Source organism: Mesoplodon densirostris, chromosome 14 (assembly GCF_025265405.1).
Source record: "Mesoplodon densirostris isolate mMesDen1 chromosome 14, mMesDen1 primary haplotype, whole genome shotgun sequence".
Lineage (NCBI taxonomy): Eukaryota > Metazoa > Chordata > Mammalia > Artiodactyla > Ziphiidae > Mesoplodon > Mesoplodon densirostris.
Window position 1 is genome coordinate 63,043,337 of NC_082674.1, and position 20,023 is coordinate 63,063,359.

The 20,023-nt window shown below is 41.1% G+C and overlaps 1 protein-coding gene across 8 annotated transcripts in view; it reads left to right on the forward strand.

Annotated features, from left to right (window-relative positions):
• ALMS1 (ALMS1 centrosome and basal body associated protein) overlaps window positions 1–20,023 on the forward strand; it is a 245,357-nt gene that overhangs the window by 6,206 nt on the left and 219,128 nt on the right. The window lies entirely within an intron of this gene.

Consider the following 20,023-nt stretch of genomic DNA (forward strand, 5'->3'; position numbering starts at 1 on the left):
AGTTGTTCCATGTATGCTGAGAAGGTGTATTCTGCTACCCTAGGATGGAGTGTTCTATAATATCCATAGACGTAGTTTGTTTATAGAGTATTCACATCTTATATTTCCTTGTTGGTCTTGTCACAGGTAGCTATCATTTTTTTTCATTTTAATTAATAGACTTTTTTGGGAGCAGATTTTTTTTTTTTTTTTTGCGGTACGTGGGCCTCTCACTGTTGTGGCCCCTCCCATTGCGGAGCACAGGTTCCGGACGTGCAGGCTCAGCGGCCATGGCTCCGTGGCATGTGGGATCCTCCCGGATTGGGGCAGGAACCCGTGTCCCCTGCATTGGCAGGTGGACTCTCAACCACTGCGCCACCAGGGAAGCCCGGGAGCAGATTTCTGTTTAGCAGAAAGTACAGGATTCTCATGTACCTCTTTTTCCTCCCGTTTTCTCTATTATTAGCATCTTGTATTAGGGTGGCACATTTGTTACAATCGGTAAGCCGATATTGATACATTATTAATTAAAGTGCATGTTTTTTATCAGAGTCCACTTTTTGTATGTTCTGTGGGTTTTGACAAATGTATAATGACATATATCCACTATTACAGTATCACACAGAACAGTTTCACTGCCTAAAAAAATCCCTGTGCTCTACATGTTTATCCCTCCCTTTCTCCCTCTGAAACCCTGGCAGCTGCTGATATTTTTACTGCCTCCACAGTTTTACCTCTTCCAGAAAGTCATATAGTTAGAATCATACAGTATGTAGCCCTTTTATTTTTTATTATTTATTTTTAAAATAAATTTATTTATTTTTGACTGTGTGGGGTCTTTGTTGTTGCGCGTGGGCTTTTTCTCTGCTTGCGGTGAGCGGGGGCTGCTCTTCGTTGTGGTGTGCGAGCTTCTCATTGTGGTGGCTTCTCTTATTGCGGAACATGGGCTCTAGGTCCGTGGGCTTCAGTAATTGCAGCATGCGGGCTCAGTAGTTGTAGCTCGCGGGCTGTAGAGCGCAGGCTCAGTAGTTGTGGCGCACAGGCTTAGTTGCTTTGCGGCATGTGGGATCTTCCCAGACCAGGGCTTGAGCCTGTGTCCCTGCATTGGCAGGCGGATTCTTAACCACTGTGCCACCAGGGAAGTCCCTATGTAGCCTTTTTAGAATGGCTTCTTTTCACTTAGCAATATGCATTTAAGTTTCCTCCATGTGTTTTCATGGTTTGGTAGCTCATTTCTTTTTTTCCAACTTGATTTCTTTTTCTCTTTTTTTTTTTTTTTTTTTTTTTGTGGTATGCGGGCCTCTCACTGTTGTGGCCTCCCTCGTTGCGGAGCACAGGCTCCGGATGCGCAGGCCCAGCGGCCATGGCTCACGGGCCCAGCCGCTCCGCGGCGTATGGGATCCTCCCAGACAGGGGCACGAACCCGTATCCCCTGCATCGGCAGGCGGACTCTCAACCACTGCGCCACCAGGGAGGCCCTCTTTTTCTTTTTTTAAAAACTGTGGTAAAATAAAATATATATAACATAAAAGTTACCATTTTAACCTTTTAAAAAAATTATTTATTTTGGCCGCGCTGCATGGCTTGCAGGATCTCAATTCCTCGACCAGGGGTTGAAGCCATGGCCCCAGCAGTGAAAGCACTGAGTCCTAACCACTGGACCACCAGGGAATTTCTCCATTTTAACCATTTTTATGTGGCATTAAGTACATTCACACTGTTTTGTAATCTTCACTACCATCCATCTCCAAAACATCTTCATCTTTACAAACTGAAACTCGAATATGTCTGCCTTATCTGATTCTGGTTCTGATGCTTGCTCTGTGTCTTCAAACTATTTTTGTTTTTGTCTTGTATGTCTTGTAATTTTTTTTGTTGAAAACCAGGCATGTACTGAATGAATATGATATGAAAGGAACTGAAGTAAATAGAGCTTTAATATGAAGTTTTATAAGTTTATCTGGTTAGGGGTGATTTTGTGTTTATTGTTTGCTATAGCTGTAGGTGTCAAAGGCTAAAATTTCCTCTGGTGACCTTGTTTTTGTTCCTCCTGTTGTCTTTGGATTTCTCTAAGGACTTTTTTTTTTTTTTAATATGGAATTTTAAAATAAATTTATTTATTTTTATTTATTTATTTTTGGCTGTGTTGGGTCTTTGTTGCTGTGCATGGGCTTTCTCTAGTTGCGGCGAGTGGGGGCTGCTCTTTGTTGAGGTGTGCAGGCTCCTTGTTGGGGTGGCTCCAGGCGTGCGGGCTTCTTTAACTGTGGCACACGGACTCAGTAGTTGCAGCTTGCAGACTCCAGAGCGCAGGCTCAGTAGTTGTGGTGCATGGGCTTTGTTGCTCCGCGGCATGTGGGATCTTCCTGGATCAGGGCTTGAACCCGTGTCGGCAGGCGGTTTCTTAACCACTGTGCCACCAGGGAAGTCCCTCTAAGGACTTCTTAAGTAAGGTATGAGTTGTACTGTTCTTTCATTCATATACCATCATTATCAGGAGCCCTGTTGATGTAGTGGTAAGGTGTGGGTGGAGGGTAAGTGTTCTATAGTCCTATTATTAGGACTTTCCCTGGGCTGTGATCTTCACTAGGGTTTCTCATTGTTTTCCTCTTAGGTGAGACAGGAAAGCTAGAAGGGGGCTGGAGTTGGGTATTTTCCTTCCCCTACATCACTTAGTCTCTGGTAAAACCCTGGGCTCTGGTAAAATAGTTTCTTTTGAGGGCAGATCTTGTTAAGAACCGAATGCTCTAGGCTTATTTCAAAATGGCTGCTTTTGCCCTCCCCCTGCCAGAGCAAGAGGAGATTTTTCTCTGATCTTAACTGTGGAACCTGGTACAGTTCCTGGAGGTAAAACTCATAAAGTGTGGGAGCCCCTCTAAGATTGCTTCCCAGGAGTTTTTAAATCTCAGGGTTGTCTACCCTGAGCCTCTAGCAATGTGTCAATTACAGTTTAGGCTTGCCTACCCTAGTACAGGTCCCCATGGTGGTGTCTGCTCTGGGCTTCTGTTCCATTAAGTTGTGATTCTCTGTATCCGTTTGTCTCTCTAATTTGGGGGACTGTAGTTTGCCCTTCATTTCAGTTCTCTGGTGGATGTAAGAAGAGTTGTTGATTTTCAATTTGTTCAGCTTTTTTTCTTTTTGTGGGGATGGGAGTGATGACTTCCTAACTCCTTGCATTGCTGGACCAGAGCTTTTTTTGTTTTGGTTGTTTTTCAATAGACTATGTTGTTGTTGTTCTTGTTATTGTTCTTTTTTGCTGCACCCCCCAGCTTGTGGAATCTTAGTTCCCCAACCAGGGAGCGAACCCGTGCCTTTGGCAGTGAAAGCACGGAATCCTAACCTCTGGACTGCCCCAGGTAATTCCCTCAACAGACCATTTTTTAGAGAAGTTTTAGGTTCAAAGAAAAATTGATCAGATGGTACAGAGATTTCCCATCTACCTCCTGCCTCCACACATGCACAGCCTCCTCCACTGTCAGTATCCCACATCAGAGTGTAGTGTGTTTGTTAACAATGAATCTACATTGACACCCAAAGCCAGAGTTTACATTAGGGCTCACTTTTGGTATTGTACATTCTATGGTTTTTGACAAACGTATAATGGCATGTATCCACCATTATGGTACAATATAGTTTCTCCATGTCTTTTCATGACTTGGTAGCTCATTTCTTTTTAGTGCTGAATAATATTACGTTGTCTAGATATACCACAGTTTATCTTATCCATTCACCTACTAGAGGATATTTTAGTTGCTTTCAAGTTTTGGCAGTTATGAGTAAAGCTGCTCTAAACATCCATGTGCAGGTTTTTGTGTAGACATATCTTTTCAATCCATTTGGGTCAGTACCAAGGAGTTTGATTACTAGGTTGCATGCTAATAATATGTTTAGTTTTATAAGAAACTGCCAAATTGTCTTACAAAGTGACTGTACCATTTTGCTTTCCCACCATCATTCAGCAGTGAATGAGAGTTCCTGTTGTTCCATATCCTCGGCAGCATTTGTTGTCAGTGTTTTGGATTTTGGCTATTCTAATAGGTAGGTAGTAGTGTCTCATTGTTTTACTTTACAGTTCCCTAATGATAAATGATACTCAGCATTCTTTCATATGCTTATTCCAGTTGTATATCTTCTTTGGTGGTCTGTTGCCCATTTTCTAACCAAGTTGTGTGTTTTCATATTGTTGAGTTTTAAGAGTTCTTTGTATATTTTGGTTAACAGTCCTTATCAGATATGTCTATTAGAAATATCTTCTCCCAGTCTGTGGCTTGTCTTCTCATTCTCTTGACATTGTCTTTCACAGAACAAAGGTTTTTAATTTTGATGAGTGCAGCTTATCAGTTATTTCAGGGATTGTGCCTTTCATGTTGTACCTAAAAAGTGATCACCATAGCCAAGGTGATCTAGGTTTTCTCTTATATTATCTTCTAGGTGTTTTATAGTTTTTATAGTTTTGCATTCTACATTTACATCTATGATCCATTTTGAGTTAAGTTTTGTGAAGGGAGGAAGATCTGTGTCTAGATTCACTTTTTGCATGTGGATGTCCAGTTATTCCAGCATAATTTGTTGAAAAGACTGTCTTTGCTCTATTACGTTGCCTTTGTTCCTTTGTCAATTATCAGTTGTCTTTATGTGGGTCTATTTCTGGACTCTGTTGTGTTACAGTGATCTGTTTGTCTAGTCTTTCACCAATACCACACTCTTGATTGCTGTAGCTTTATAGTAAGTCTTTAAGTCAAGTAGTATCAGTCCTCCCACTTTGGCTTCTTCAATTTTGTGCTGGCTATGCTGGGTATTTTGACTCTTCATATAAACTTTAGAACCAGTTTGTCAATATCCACAAAATAATTTTCTTGGATTTTGATTGGAATTGTATTGAATCTGTGCAACAGGTTGGGAGGAACTGACGTTGACAGTATTGAGTCCTTCTAACCATGAAAATGGGCTATCCATCCATTTAATTAGTTCCTTTTTGATTTCTTTCACCAGAGTTTTTATAGTTTCCCTCATGTAGATCTTGTATATATTTGGTTAGATTTATACCTAAGTATTTAATTTTTTGGGTGCTAATGTAAATGGTATTGTGTTTTTTTTTGTTTTTTGGGGTTTTTTTTGGCCATGATATGTGGCATGTAGGATCTTAGTTTCCTGACCAGGGATCAAACCTGCACCCCCTGAAGAAGTGTGGAGTCTTAACCACTGGACCACCAGGGAAGCCCCAATGATATTGTGTTTTTAATTTCAAATTCCAGTTGTTCATTGCTGGTATATAGGAAAGCCATTGACATTTGCTCTTTTTTTTTTTTTTTTAAATGTTCACGAATCATCCACAGAATCTCTATCCATCCACTGCTGTTGGAACCTGGAGTATTGAGGTCTAATTATTGTTGGATTGTCTTTTTTTTTTCTCTAGTTCTGTTAGTTTTTTTTTGTTTGTTTGTTTTTTTTTTTTTGCGGTACGCAGGTCTCTCACTGCTGCAGCCTCTCCCATTGCGGAGCACAGGCTCCGGATGCGCAGGCTCAGCGGCCATGGCTCACGGGCCCAGCCAGTCCACGGCATGTGGGATCCTCCTGGACCGGGGCATGAACCCATGTCCCCTGCATCGGCAGGCGGACTCTCAACCACTGCGCCACCGGGGAAGCCCTTTTTTTTTTTTTAATAACCTTATTTATTTATTTATTTATTTATTTATTTTTGGCTGTGTTGGATCTTCGTTGCTGCGTGAGTGCTTTTTCCTTAGTTGTGGGAGTGGGGGCTACTCTTCGCTGCGGTGCCCGGGCATCTCATTGCGGTAGCCTCTCCCTTTGCGGAACGTGGGCTCTGGGCGTGCTGGCTTCAGCAGTTGCGGCACATGGGCTCAGTAACTGTGGCTTGTGGGCTCTAGAATGCAGGCTCAGTAGTTGTGGTGCATGGATTTAGTTGCTCCGTGGCATATGGGATCTTCCCAGAGCAGGGCTCGAACCCACGTCCCCTGAATTGGCAGGTGGATTCTTAATCACTGCACCACCAGGGTAGTTCCCACTTCTGTTAGTTTTTACTTGAGGTGTTTTGGAGCTCTGATGCTAGGTGCATATATATTTTTAATTATTAGGTAGTCTTGGTGGATTGACCCTTTTATCATTCTGAAATGTCCCTTAGGCACTTCCCTTAGTATTTCTTGTAAAAGAAATAAAGAAATTTTCTGTTTTGGTTTATGTGGTGATTGAAAAATGTTTTTAAAATTTTATGTGGTAAAATACACATAACATCTTAACCATGTTAACCATTTTAAAGTGTACAATTCAGTGCTGTTAAATATATTAACATTGTTGTGCAACCAATGTCCTGAACTCTTAAACTGAAACTCTGCACCTGTAAACAACCAACTCCGCATTCCCTCTCACCCCAGCCCCTAGTAACAACCATTCTACTTTGTGTTTCTGTGAATTTGATTACTCTGGATACCTCATTTAAGAGGAATCATACACTATTTGTCTTTTGTGACTGGCTTATTTCACTTAGCTTAATGGCCTCAAGGTTCATGCATGTTGTAACATGCGACCAGATTAACTTCCTTTTAAGGCTGAATAATATTCTCTTGTACTTTTTTTTTTAACATCTTTATTGGAGTATAATTGCTTTACAATGGTGTGTTAGTTTCTGCTTTACAACAAAGTGAGTCAGATATACATATACATATGTTCCCATATCTCTTCCCTCTTGTGTCTCCCTCCCTCCCTCCCACCCTCCCTATCCCACCCCTCTAGGTGGTCACAAACCACCTACCTGATCTCCCTGTGCCATGCGGCTGCTCCCCACTAACTATCCACCCTACGTTTGGTTGTGTATATATGTCCATGCCACTCCCTCACTTTGTCACAGCTTATCCTTCCCTCTCCCCATATCCTCAAGTCCGTGCTCTAGTAGGTCTGTGTCTTTATTCTCGTCCTACCCCTAGGCTCTTTATGACATTTTTTTTTCTTAGATTCCATATATATGTATTAGCATACGGTATTTGTTTTTCTCCTGACTTACTTCATTCTGTATGACAGACTCCATGTCCATCCCTACAAATAACTCAATTTCGTTTCTTTTTATGGCTGAGTAATATTTCATTGTATATATGTGCCACATCTTCTTTATCCATTCATCTGTTGATGGACACTTAGGTTGCTTCCATGTCCTGGCTATTGTAAATAGAGCTGCAGTGAACATTTTGCTACATGACTCTTTTTGAATTATGGTTTTCTCAAGGTATATGCCCAGTAGTGGGATTGCTGGGTCATATGGTAGTTCTATTTGTAGTTTTTTAAGGAACCTCCATACTGTTCTCCATAGTGGCTGTATCAGTTTACATTCCCACCAACAGTGCAAGAGTGTTCCCTTTTCTCCACACCCTTTCCAGCATTTATTGTTTCTAGATTTTTTGATGATGGCCATTCTGACCGGTGTGAGATGATATCTCATTGTAGTTTTGATTTGCATTTCTCTAATGATTAATGATGTTGAGCATTCTTTCATGTGTTTGTTGGTAATCTGTATATCTTCTTTGCAGAAATGTCTATTTAGGTCTTCTGCCCATTTTTGGATTGGGTTGTTTGTTTTTTGTTATTGAGCTTCATGAGCTGCTTGTAAATTTTGGAGATGAATCGTTTGTCAGTTGCTTCATTTGCAAATATTTTCTCCCATTCTGAGGGTTGTCTTTTGGTCTTGTTTATTGTCTCCTTTGCAGTACAAAAGCTTTTAAGTTTCATTAGGTCCCATTTGTTTATTTTTGTTTTTATTTCCATTTCTCTAGGAGGTGGGTCAAAAAGGATCTTGCTGTGATTTATGTCACAGAGTGTTCTGCCTATGTTTTCCTCTAAGAGTTTGATAGTGTCTGGCCTTACATTTAGATCTTTAATCCATTTTGAGTTTATTTTTGTGTATGGTGTTAGGGAGTGTTCTAATTTCATACTTTTACATGTCCCTGTCCAGTTTTCCCAGCACCACTTATTGAAGAGGCTGTCTTTTCTCCACTGTATATTCTTGCCTCCTTTATCAAAGAGAAGGTGATCATATGCGTGTGGGTTTATCTCTGGGCTTTCTATCCTGTTCCATTGATCTTTATTTCTGTTTTTGTGCCAGTACCATACTGTCTTGATTACTGTAGCTTTGTAGTATAGTCTGAAGTCAGGGAGCCTGATTCCTCCAGCTCCATTTTTTGTTCTCAAGATTGCTTTGGTTATTCGGGGTCTTTTGTGTTTCCATACGAATTGTGAAATTTTTTGTTCTAGTTCTGTAAAAATTGCCTGTGGTAGTTTGATAGGGATTGCATTGAATCTGTAGATTGCTTTGGGTAGTGGAGTCATTTTCACAATGTTGATTCTTCCAATCCAAGTACATGGTATATCTCTCCATCTATTTGTATCATCTTTAATTTCCTTCATCAGTGTCTTATAATTTTCTGCATACAGGTCTTTTGTCTCCTTAGGTAGGTTTATTCCTAGGTATTTTATTCTTTTTGTTGCAGTGGTAAATGAGACTGTTTTCTTAATTTCACTTTCAGATTTTTCATCACTAGTGTATAAGAACGCCAGAGATTTCTGTGTATTAATTTTGTATCCTGCTACTTTACCAAATTCATTGATTAGCTCTAGTAGTTTTCTGGTAGCATCTTTAGGATTCTCCATGTATAGTATCATGTCATCTGCAAACAGTGACAGCTTTACTTCTTCTTTTCCGATTTGGATTCCTTTTATTTCTTTTTCTTCTCTGATTGCTGTGGCTAGAACTTCCAAAACTATGTTGAATAATAGTGGTGAGGGTGGGCAACCTTGTCTTGTTCCTGATCTTAGTGGAAAAGGTTTCAGTTTTTCACAATTGAGGACGATGCTGGCTGTGGGTTTGTCATATATGGCCTTTATTATGTTGAGGAAAGTTCCCTCTATGCCTACTTTCTGCAGGTTTTTTTCCATAAATGGGTGTTGAATTTAGTCAAAAGCTTTCTCTGCATCTATTGAGATGATCATATGGTTTTTCTCCTTCAGTTTGTTAATATGGTATATCACATTTATTGATTTGCGTATATTGAAGAATCCTTGCGTTCCTGGAATAAACCCCACTTGATCACAGTGTATGATCCTTTTAATGTGCTGTTGGATTCTGTTTGCTAGTATTTTGTTGAGGATTTTTGCATCTATTTTCATCAGTGATATTGGTCTGTAGTTTTCTTTCTTTGTGACGTCTTTGTCTGGTTTTGGTATCAGGGTAATGGTGGCCTCATAGAACGAGTTTGGGAGTGTTCCTGCCTCTATAGAGTGCTCCTGCTATATTTTGGAAGAGTTTGAGAAGGACAGCTGTTACCTCTTCTCTAAATGTTTGATAGAATTCGCCTATGAAGCCATCTGGTCCTGGGCTTTTTTTTGTTGGAAGATTTTAAATCACAGTTTCAATTTCAGTGCTTGTGATTGGTCTGTTTTTATTTTCTATTTCTTCCTGGTTCAGTCTTGGCAGGTTGTGCATTTCTAAGAATTTGTCCATTTCTTCCAGGTTATCCATTTTATTGGCATAGAGCTGCTTGTAGTAATCTCTCATGATCCTTAGTATTTCTGCAGTGTCAGATGTTACTTCTCCTTTTTCATTTCTAATTCTAGTGATTTGAGTCTTCTCCCTTTTTATCTTCATAAGTCTACCTAATGGTTTTCAATTTTGTTTATCTTCTCAAAGAACCAGCTTTTAGTTTTATTTATCTTTGCTATCGTTTCCTTCATTTCTTTTCCATTTATTTCTGATCTGATCGTTATGATTTCTTCTTCTAAATTTGGGGTTTGTTTGTTCTTGTTTCTCTAACTGCTTTAGGTGCAAGGTTAGGTTGTTTATTTGAAATGTTTCTTGTTTCTTAAGGTAGGATTGTATTGCTATAAACTTCCCTCCAAGAACTGCTTTTGCTCCATCCCATAGGCTTTGGGTCGTTGTGTCTCCATTGTCATTTGTTTCTAGGTATTTTCTTATTTCCTCTTTGATTTCTTCAGTGCTCACTTTGTTATTAAGTAATGTATTGTTTAGCCTCCATGTGTTTGTATTTTTTACAGATCTTTTCCTGTAATTGATATCTAGTCTCATAGCGTTGTGGTTGGAAAAGATACTTGATACGATTTCAGTTTTCTTAAATTTACCAAGGCTTGATTTGTGACCCAAGATATGATCTATCCTGGAGAATGTTCCATGAGCACTTGAGAAAAATGTGTATTCTGTTGTTTTTGGATGAAAAGTCCTATAAATATCAATTAAGTCCATCTTGTTTAATGTATCATTTAAAGCTTGTGTTTCCTTATTTATTTTCATTTTGGATGATCTGTCCATTGGTGGAAGTGGGGTGTTAAAGTCCCCTACTATGATTGTGTTACTGTTGATTTCCCCTTTTATGGCTGTTAGTATTTGCCTTATGTATTGAGGTTCTCCTATGTTTGGTCCATAAATATTTACAATTGTTATACCTTCTTCTTGGATCGATCCCTTGATCATTATGTACTGTCCTTCTTTGTCTCTTCTAGTAGTCTTTATTTTAATGTCTATTTTGTCTGATATGAGAATTGCTACTCCAGCTTTCTTCTGATTTCCATTTGCATGGAATATGTTTTTCCATCCCCTCACTTTCAGTCTGTATGTGTCTCTAGGTCTGAAGTGGGTCTCTTGTAGCCAGCATATATACGGGTCTTGTTTTTGTATCCATTCAGCCAGTCTGTCTTTTGGTGGGAACATTTAATCCATTTACATTTAAGGTAATTATCGATATGTATGTTCCTATTCCCATTTACTTAATTGTTTTGGGTTTGTTATTGTAGGTCTTTTCCTTCTCTTGTGTTTCTTGCCTAGTGAGGTTCCGTTAGCATTTGTTGTAAAGCTGGTTTGGTGGTGCTGAACTCTCTCAGCTTTTGCTTGTCTGTAAAGGTTTTAATTTCTCCATCAAATCTGAATGAGATCCTTGCTGGGTAGAGTAATCTTGGTTGTAGGTTTTTCTACTTCATCACCTTAAATATGTCCTGCCACTCCCTTCTGGTTTGCAGAGTTTCTGCTGAAAGATCAGGTGTTAACCTTATGGGGATTCCTTTGTGTGTTATTTGTTGCGTTTCCCTTGCTGCTTTTAATATGTTTACTTTGTATTTATTTTTTGATAGTTTGATTAATATGTGTCTTGGTGTGTTTCTCCTTGGATTTATCCTGTATGGGACTCTCTGTGCTTCCTGGACTTGATTAACTATTTCCTTTCCCATATTAGGGAAGTTTTCAACTATAATCTCTTCAAATATTTTCTCAGTCCCTTCCTTTTTCTCTTCTCCTTCTGGGACTCCTATAATTTGAATGTTGGTGTGTTTAATGTTGTCCCAGAGGTCTCTGAGACTGTCAGTTCTTTTCATTCTTTTTTCTTTATTCTGCTCTGCAGTAGTTATTCCCACTATTTTATCTTCCAGGTCACTTCTCCGTTACCTTCTGCCTCAGTTATTCTGCTATTGATCCCTTCTAGAGTATTTTTAATTTCATTTATTGTGTTGTTCATCGTTGCTTGTTTCATCTTTAGTTCTTCTAGGTCCTTGTTAAATGTTTCTTGCTTTTTCTCTATTCTATTTCCAAGTGTTTGTATCATCTTTACTGTCATTATTCTGAATTCATTTTCAGGTAGACTGCCTATTTCCTCTTCATTTGTTAGGTCTGGTGGGTTTATACCTTGCTCCTTCATCTGCTGTGTGTTTTTCTGTCTTCTCATTTTGCTTATCTTACTGTGTATGGGGTCTCCTTTTCGCAGGCTGCATGTTCGTAGTTCCCGTTGTTTTTGGTGTCTGTCCCCAGTGGCTAAAGTTGGTTCAGTGGGTTGTGTAGGCTTCCTGGTGGAGGGGACCTAGTGCCTGTGTTCTGGTGGATGAGGCTGGATCTTGTCTTTCTGGTGGCCAGGTCCACGTCTGGTGGTGTGTTTTGGGGTGTCTGTTGCCTTATTATGATTTTAGGCAGCCTCTCTGCTAATGGGTGGGGTTGTGTTCCTGTCTTGCTAGTTGTTTGGCATAGGGTGTCCAGCACTGTAGCTTGCTGGTCATTGAGTGAAGCTGGGTGTTGGTGTTGAGATGGAGATCTCTGGGAGATTTTCACCATTTGCTATTATGTGGAGCTGGGAGGTCTCTTGTGGACCAGTGTCCTGAAGTTGGCTCTCCCACTTCAGAGACACAGCACTGACTCCTGGCTGCAGTACCAAGAGCCTTTCATCCACACAGCTCAGAATAAAAGGGAGAAAAAGAAGAAAGGAAGGGAAGGGGAGGGGAGAGGAGGGGAAGGAAGGGAAGGGAAGGAAGGAAAGTAAGAGGAGAAAATAAAATAAAATAAAGTAAGATAAAATAAAATAAAGTTCTTAAAATGAAAAATAATTATTAAGAAAAAAGTTTTTAAAAGTAAATTAAAAAAAAAAAAACAGACGGACAAAACCCTAGGACAAATGGTGAAAACAAAGCTATACAGACAAAATCTCACACAGAAGCATACACATACACACTCACAAAAAGAGGAAAAGGGGAAAAAATAATCTATCTTGCTCCCAAAGTCCACCTCCTCAATTGGGATGATTCGTTGTGTATTCAGGTATTCCACAGACGCTGGGTACATCAAGTTGATTGTGGAGCTTTAATCCGCTGCTTCTGAGGCTGCTGGAAGAAATTTCCCTTTCTCTTCTTTGTTGGCACAGCTCCCGGGGTTCAGCTTTGGATTTGGACCCGCCTCTGCATGTAGGTCGACTGAGGGCGTCTGTTCTTCACTCATACAGGACGGGGTTAAAGGAGCTGCTGATTTGGGGGCTCTGGCTCACTCAGGCCGTGGGGAGGGAGGGCTACGGAGTGCGGGGCGTGATGTTGCACACGCCTGAGGCACACCGTGCGTTCTCCCGGGGAAGTTGTCCCTGGATCCCGGGACCCTGGCAGTGGCGGGCTGCACAGGCTCCCGGGAGGGGAGGTATTTATAGTGACCTGTGTACGCACACAGGCTTCTTGGTGGCTGCAGCAGCAGCCTTAACGTCTCATGCCCGTCTCTGGGGTCGGCGCTGATAGCCGTGCCTCGCGCCGGTCTCTGGAGCTCCTTTAAGCAACGCTGTTAATCCCCACTCCTCGTGCACCAGGAAACAAAGAGGCAAGAAAAAGTCTCTTGTCTCTTCGGCAGCTCCAGACTTCTCTTGGACTCCCTCCTGGCTAGCCGTGGTGCACTAACCCCTTCAGGCTATGTTCCCGCCGCCAACCCCAGTCCTCTCCTGCATCGACCTAAGTCCGAGCCTCAGCTCCCAGCCCCCGGCCCGTCCTGGCGGTGAGCAGACAAACCTTTCGGGCTGGTGAGTGCTGGTCTGCACCGATCCTCTGTGCGGGAATCTGTCCGCTTTGCCCTCTGCACCCCTGTGGTTGCGCTCTCTTCCATGGCTCTGAAGCTTGCACCTCTGCCACCCGCAGTCTCCGCCCGTGAAGGGGCTTCCTAGTGTGTGGAAACCTTTCCTCCTTCACAGCTCCCTCCCACTGGTGCAGGTCCCATCCCTATTCTTTTGTCTCTGTTTTTTCTTTTTTCTTTTGCCCTACCCAGGTACGTGGGGGAGTTTCTTGCCTCTTGGGAGGTCTGAGGTCTTATGCCAGCGTTCAGTGGGTGTTCTATAGGAGCAGTTCCATGTGTAGATGTATTTCTGATGTATCTGTGGGGAGGAAGGTGATCTCCGCGTCCTACTCTTCCGCCATCTTCTCCAGAATCCTCTCATAGTTTTGTATCACATTTTGTTTATCCCTTTATCAGTTAATAAGACACTTGGATTGTTTCTGCCTATTGCCTATTGTGAGTAGTGCTGCTGTGAACATGGGTTTGTAAATATCTCTTTGAGACAGTGCCTTCAGTTCTTTTGGATATATACTCAGAAGTGGGATTGCCAGATCATGTCGTAGTTCTATTTTTAATTTTCTGAGGAACCTCCCTCCTGTTTTCCACAGTGGTTGCACCATTTTATATTCCCACCAACACGACACAAGGGTCCCAGTTTCTCCACATCTTTGCCAACATTTGGTATTTTCTCTCTCTCTCTTTTTTTTGTTTTTGATAGCAGCCATCCTGATGAGTGTGAGGTGATGTCTCATTGTAGGTTTTTAAAAATTGTTTTTACAGTAGTTCATTGTTGGTTATCTATTTTATTAATTTATTTTTATTTTTATTTTTTTTATTTTTTATTTATTTATTTTTTTGTGGTACGCGGGCCTCTCACTGTTGTGGCCTCCCCTGTTGCGGAGCACAGGCTCCGGAAGCGCAGGCTCAGCGGCCATGGCTCACGGGCCCAGCCGCTCCGCGGCATGTGGGATCTTCCCAGACTGGGGCACGAACCCGTTTCCCCTGCATCGGCAGGCGGACTCTCAACCACTGCGCCACCAGGGAAGCCCTATTAATTTATTTTTAAAATATTTATTTATTTATTTGGCTGCACTGGGTATTAGTTGTGACCTGTGGGATCTTTTAGTTGTGGCTTGCAAACTCTTAGTTGCAGCATGTGGGATCTAGTTCCCTGACCAGGGATCGAACCTGGGCCCCCTGCATTGGGAGCACAGTCTTAACCACTAGACCACCAGGGAAGTCCCTCATTGTAGTTCTGATTTGTATTTTTCTAATGATTAGCGATGTTGAGCATCTTTTCAAGTGCTTATTGGTCATTTGTATATGTTTGGAGAAATGGCTCTGCAAGTTCTTTGCCCATTTGATAATTGGTTAATTGGGTGTTTTGTTTTGTTTTTGTTTTTGAGTTCTTTATATATTACGGATATTAATCCCATATCAGATATGTGATTTGCAAATATTTTCCCCCATTCTGTGGGTTGCCTCTTTACTGTTTTTTTTTTAATTGGGGTGTAGTTGCTTTACAATGTTGTGTTAGTTTCTTCTGTACAGTGAAGTGAATCAGCTATATGTATACATATATCCCCACTTTTTTGGATTTCCTTCCCAGTTAGGTCACCACAGAGCATTGAATAGAGTTCCCTGTGGTATACAGCAGGTTTCCTTTTTACTCTGTTGATGGTGTCTTCTGATATACAGAATTTAAAAATTTTCATGAAGTCCATTTTGTCTGTTGTTTCTTTTGTTGCTTGTGCCTTTGGTATCATATCCAGGAAATCATTGCCAAATCTACTGTTGTGCAACTTTTGCTCTGAGTTTTCTTCTAAGAGTTTTATAGTTTTAGGTCTTAACATTTAAGTCTTTGGTCCATTTAGAGTTGAGTTTTATGTATGTTGCTAGGTGAGAGTGTAACTTCATTCTTTTGCATGTGGATATCCAGTTTTTTGAGCAACAGTCGTTGAAAAGACTATCCTTTTCCCATTGAATGGTCTTGATACCTTTGCTGAAAATCATTTGACCATGTATGTGAGAGTTTATTCCTGGGTCTCTTTGCTCTAGCTGGGACTTCCAATAATGTGTTGAATAGATGTGGCAAGAGTGGTCATTCTTGCCTTGTTCCTGGTCTTAGAGGAAAAGCTTTCAGTTTTACACTGTTGAGTGTGGTGTGAGTTAGTTGTGGGCCCTCATAAATAGCCTTTATTATATTGATTAGTTTGCTTCCATTCCTGATTTGTTGAGTGCTTTTTCATGAAAGGGTGTTGAGGATTGTCAACTGCTTTTTCTGTATCAGTCAAGATGATCATGTGGTTTTGTCCTTCATTCTGTTAATGTGAAGTATTATATTGGTTGATTTTTTTTTTTTTTTTTTTTTTTTGCGGTATGCGGGCCTCTCACTGTTGTGGCCTCCCCCGTTGCGGAGCACAGGCTCCGGACGCGCAGGCTCCGGACGCGCAGGCTCAGCGGCCATGGCTCACGGGCCCAGCCGCTCCGCGGCATATGGGATCCTCCCAGACCGGGGCACGAACCCGTATCCCCTGCATCGGCAGGCGGACTCTCAACCACTTGCGCCACCAGGGAGGCCCTATATTGGTTGATTTTTTTTTGTGTGTGTGTGGTATGCAGGCCTCTCACTGCTGTGGCCTCTCCCGTTGCAGAGCACAGGCTCCAGACTCACAGGCTCAGCGGCCATGGCTCACAGGCCCAGCCGCTCCGCGGCACGCGGGATCCTCCCGGACCGGGGCATGAACCCATGTCCCCTGCATCAGCAGGCGGACTCTCAACCCCTGCACCACCAGGGAAGCCCATATTGGTTGATTTTTATGTGTTGAATCATCCTTACATTCCATGGTTAATTCCCACTTGATCATGGTGTATACATACTTCTTTTAATGTGTTGTGAATTCTGTGTGCTAGTATTTTGTTGAGGATGATTGAAGTCACCTGGTCCTTGGCTTTTCTCTATTGGCAGGTTTTTGATTACTGATTGAATCTCCTTGGTAGTTATATGTTTGTTCAGATTTTCTATTTTTTCATGATTCAGTCTTGGTAGGTTGTATCTTTCTAGAGATTTATGTATGTCTTCTTGGCTATCCAATTTGTTGGTATACAGTTGTTCATAGTATTCTCTTATAATCCTTATTTCTGTGGCATTGGTTGTAATATTCCCTCTTTCATTTCTGATTTTATTATTTGAGTCTTCTTGTTTTCCTTAGTCAGTCTGGCTAAGAGGTTGTCAATTTTGTTGATCTTCTGAAAAAAACACTTTTAGTTTCATGAGTTTTTTTTTCCTGTTGACTATTTCATTTATCTGTGCTCTAATCTTTATTACTTCCTTCCTTCTGTCTGCTTTAGGTTTAGTTCTTCTTTTAGTTCCTTGAGGTACAAGTTAGATTGTTTACTTGAGATCTTGCCTTTTTTTAATATATGCATTTACGGCTATAAACTTCCTTCTTAGTACTTCTTTCGCTGCGTCCATAAGTTTTTTGGCATTTTGCGTTTTCATTTGTGTCCAGGTATTTTCTAATTTCCTTTGTGACTTCTTGTTTGACCCATTGGTTTTGTAAGAGTGTAGTGTTTAATTTCCACATATTGTAAAATTTCCAGTTTTTCTTGTGCTATTTGTTTCTAGTTTCATTCCATTGTGATTGGAAAAGATACTGTGTATTATGATTTCAGTCTTCTTGAATTTATTAAGACTTGCTTTGTGGCTAGACGTGTGTTCTGTCCTGTGGAATGTTGCATGTGTACTTGAGAAAATGTGTTCTGCTGTTGTTGGGTGGAGTGTTCTGTATATATGTTATGTCTGATTGGTCTACAGTGCTGTTCAATTTCTATGTTTCCTTATTCTTCTGTATGGTTGTTCTGTTCATTATTGAAAGTGGGTGTTGAAGCCTCTTAATATTATTATGTTGTTGTGTATTTCTCCCTTCAATTCTTTCAACATCTGCCTCATTAATTTAGGAGCTCTGAGGTTTGGTGCATAAATACTTATAAATCTTCTTGGTGAATTGACCCCCCCCCCCTTTTTTTAAATGCTATTTTCCATTTGCTTTATTTGAATTAGTATCCAAAGATCTACCATACATTGCATTTTATTTTATTTTTATTTATTTATTTATTTATTTTGCGGTACGTGGGCCTCTTACTGTTGTGGCCTCTCCCGTTGCGGAGCACAGGCTCCAGATGCGTAGGCTCAGCGGCCATGGCTCACGGGCCCAGCCGCTCCACAGCATGTGGGGTCTTCCCGGACCGGGGCACGAACCCGTGTCCCCTGCATCAGCAGGCGGATTCTCAACCACTGTGCCACCAGGGAAGCCCTGACCCCTTTTTTAAAAAATAAAATTTATTTATTTATGGCTGCATTGGGTCCTCGTTGCTTTGTGTGGGTTTTCTCTAGTTGTGCACTTCTCATTGCAGTTGCTTCTATTGTTGCAGAGTACGGACTCTAAGTGCGTGGGCTTCAGTAGTTGTGGTATGCGGGCTTCAGTAGTTGTGGCTCGTAGGCTCTAGAGCGCAGGCTCAGTAGTTGTGGCTCATGGGCTTAGTTGCTCCGCGGCATGTGGGATCTTCCTGGACCAGGGCTCAAACCTGTGTCCCCTGCATTGGCAGGCGGATTCTTAACCAGTGCACAGCCAGGGAAGCCCTGACTTGACCCTTTTATCATTATATGATGTACTTCTTTGTCTCTTGTAACGGTTTTTGACTTAAAGCCTATTTTGTCTGAAATTAATATAGCCACTCCTGTGCTCTTTTGGTTACTATTTGCATGAAATCTCTTTTTTCATCCTTTTACTTGGAATCAATATGTATCCTTATATCTAAAATGTTTTTTTGATAGACAACATGTAGTTGGAAGACCACTAAAGACCACTATTTTTTTTTTTTTTTTTTTGCGGTATGCGGGCCTCTCACTGTTGTGGCCTCCCCCGTTGCGGAGCACAGGCTCCGGACGCGCAGGCTCCGGACGCGCAGGCTCAGCGGCCATGGCTCACGGGCCCAGCCGCTCCGCGGCATATGGGATCCTCCCAGACCGGGGCACGAACCCGTATCCCCTGCATCGGCAGGCAGACTCTCAACCACTTGCGCCACCAGGGAGGCCCCAAAAGACCACTATTTTTTAAAAAATATTTATTTATTTATTTTGGCTGCACTGGGTCTTAGTTGTGGCCCGCAGGATTTTCGTTGTGGCACGTGGGATCTTTAGTTGTGGCATGCATGCAGGATCTATATCCCTGACCAGGGATCGAACCCGGGCCCCCTGCATTGGGAGCGCAGAATCTTAGCCACTGGACCACCAGGGAAGACCCAGACTGCTAACTTTTAATATTAAAAAATGACTCAGGGAAAGACTCTGAAACTGTTTATTTATACCAGAAGACATTTAATCTCAGATCAGAGAGTTGCTGATGACACCTGCTTAGTCTTGAAGCATTCATCTTAAGAATTCTCTTTCAAGTATTTGGGTTATACCACTATCCAGAGGCAACTGGGAAAACTGATCAAACATATGGGAATTATTAGAAATTAATTTCCTTAATGAAGTCTATAAACCATCAAGTAGGTAATAAAAGTAAGTTTGGGGAAATGTATTTTTTAATAAGAACTTGGGGTTTTGTTTTTTTAGCTGATAAAAGTGAGAGTGTTCTTTTTTCTCACACGTTGGGTTAGTTGTCAAAGTGCTGGTTTCTTAATATTGCATCATTAGTGTTCTACAAATATCCTAATGAATCAAACTCTCTTTTCGTAAGCTAATGTGAATCAGCAATTTTCAAAGGCAACACCCTGTGCTCTACACCCAGTATTATTTAGTTGCAGTGAATAGCCATTTTTTAACATTCATTTTGGCATTCTTTCCTCAAGGGCTCAAAGAAGACTAACTGTGCCAAAACACTGGCTGTATTGTTATTTATTTAGGGATTTCAAATTGCTGAAATGAATTTGCAAAATGCCTTTCTTTGCTTTTTATTCTTTATCCCTTAAAAAATGCCATTGAAGCAAGGTGGGTGTGCCCCATGGTGTTCTGCCTTTTGAGAAAAACCTCTTGGAAGAGTTGATACCATAGAAATCTCTTTAGTTGAATAGATTTTAAGTTAAGCTTGCCTTTCTATGGTCAAAAGCACATTGTTGTAAGCGCTCTGTAAAAATGTTTTGTTAGTGTAGTAACTTTTAATTCTGGGGGAAAAAAATCTTATGACCTTGGGTTTCCTTCAGAGGCTCTTTCACATTTGTGGTTGTGTTAGCATTCACCTTTTCTTGACTCATAACTGCCTGTTTTACTTTTAATAACCTCTTCTTTTTTTATGGACATTGTGTCTTTTTAAAAAGTCTCTTTAAGGGTCTGAGATATTCTCATTTTAAAGTCTTCTGAAAGTATAGTTTGTAATCTCATTTTTAACAGGAGTGTTATTTTGTTTTGTCTTTTGATGTATCCTTCTCTACCTGGTGTTTTTTTTTTTTGGTTGTCTCTGCCTTGCCCCTTGTGGCTCCTTCTTTATAAGGAAGGTTTATATTGGAAGCTTTGGGTTCTTACTCTCCAGGAATATTGGGGAAAATCTCAATAACCAGTCCCTGAACCAGCAGGTGACTTGACTGAGGTCACTTTTGTTTGATTACCTCTGATCATTGCCATGTGCATTGCTTCAGCCTTGAGCAGTAGTCACAGCTTTTATTGCCTTCTTTCACAGATGGGAGAGC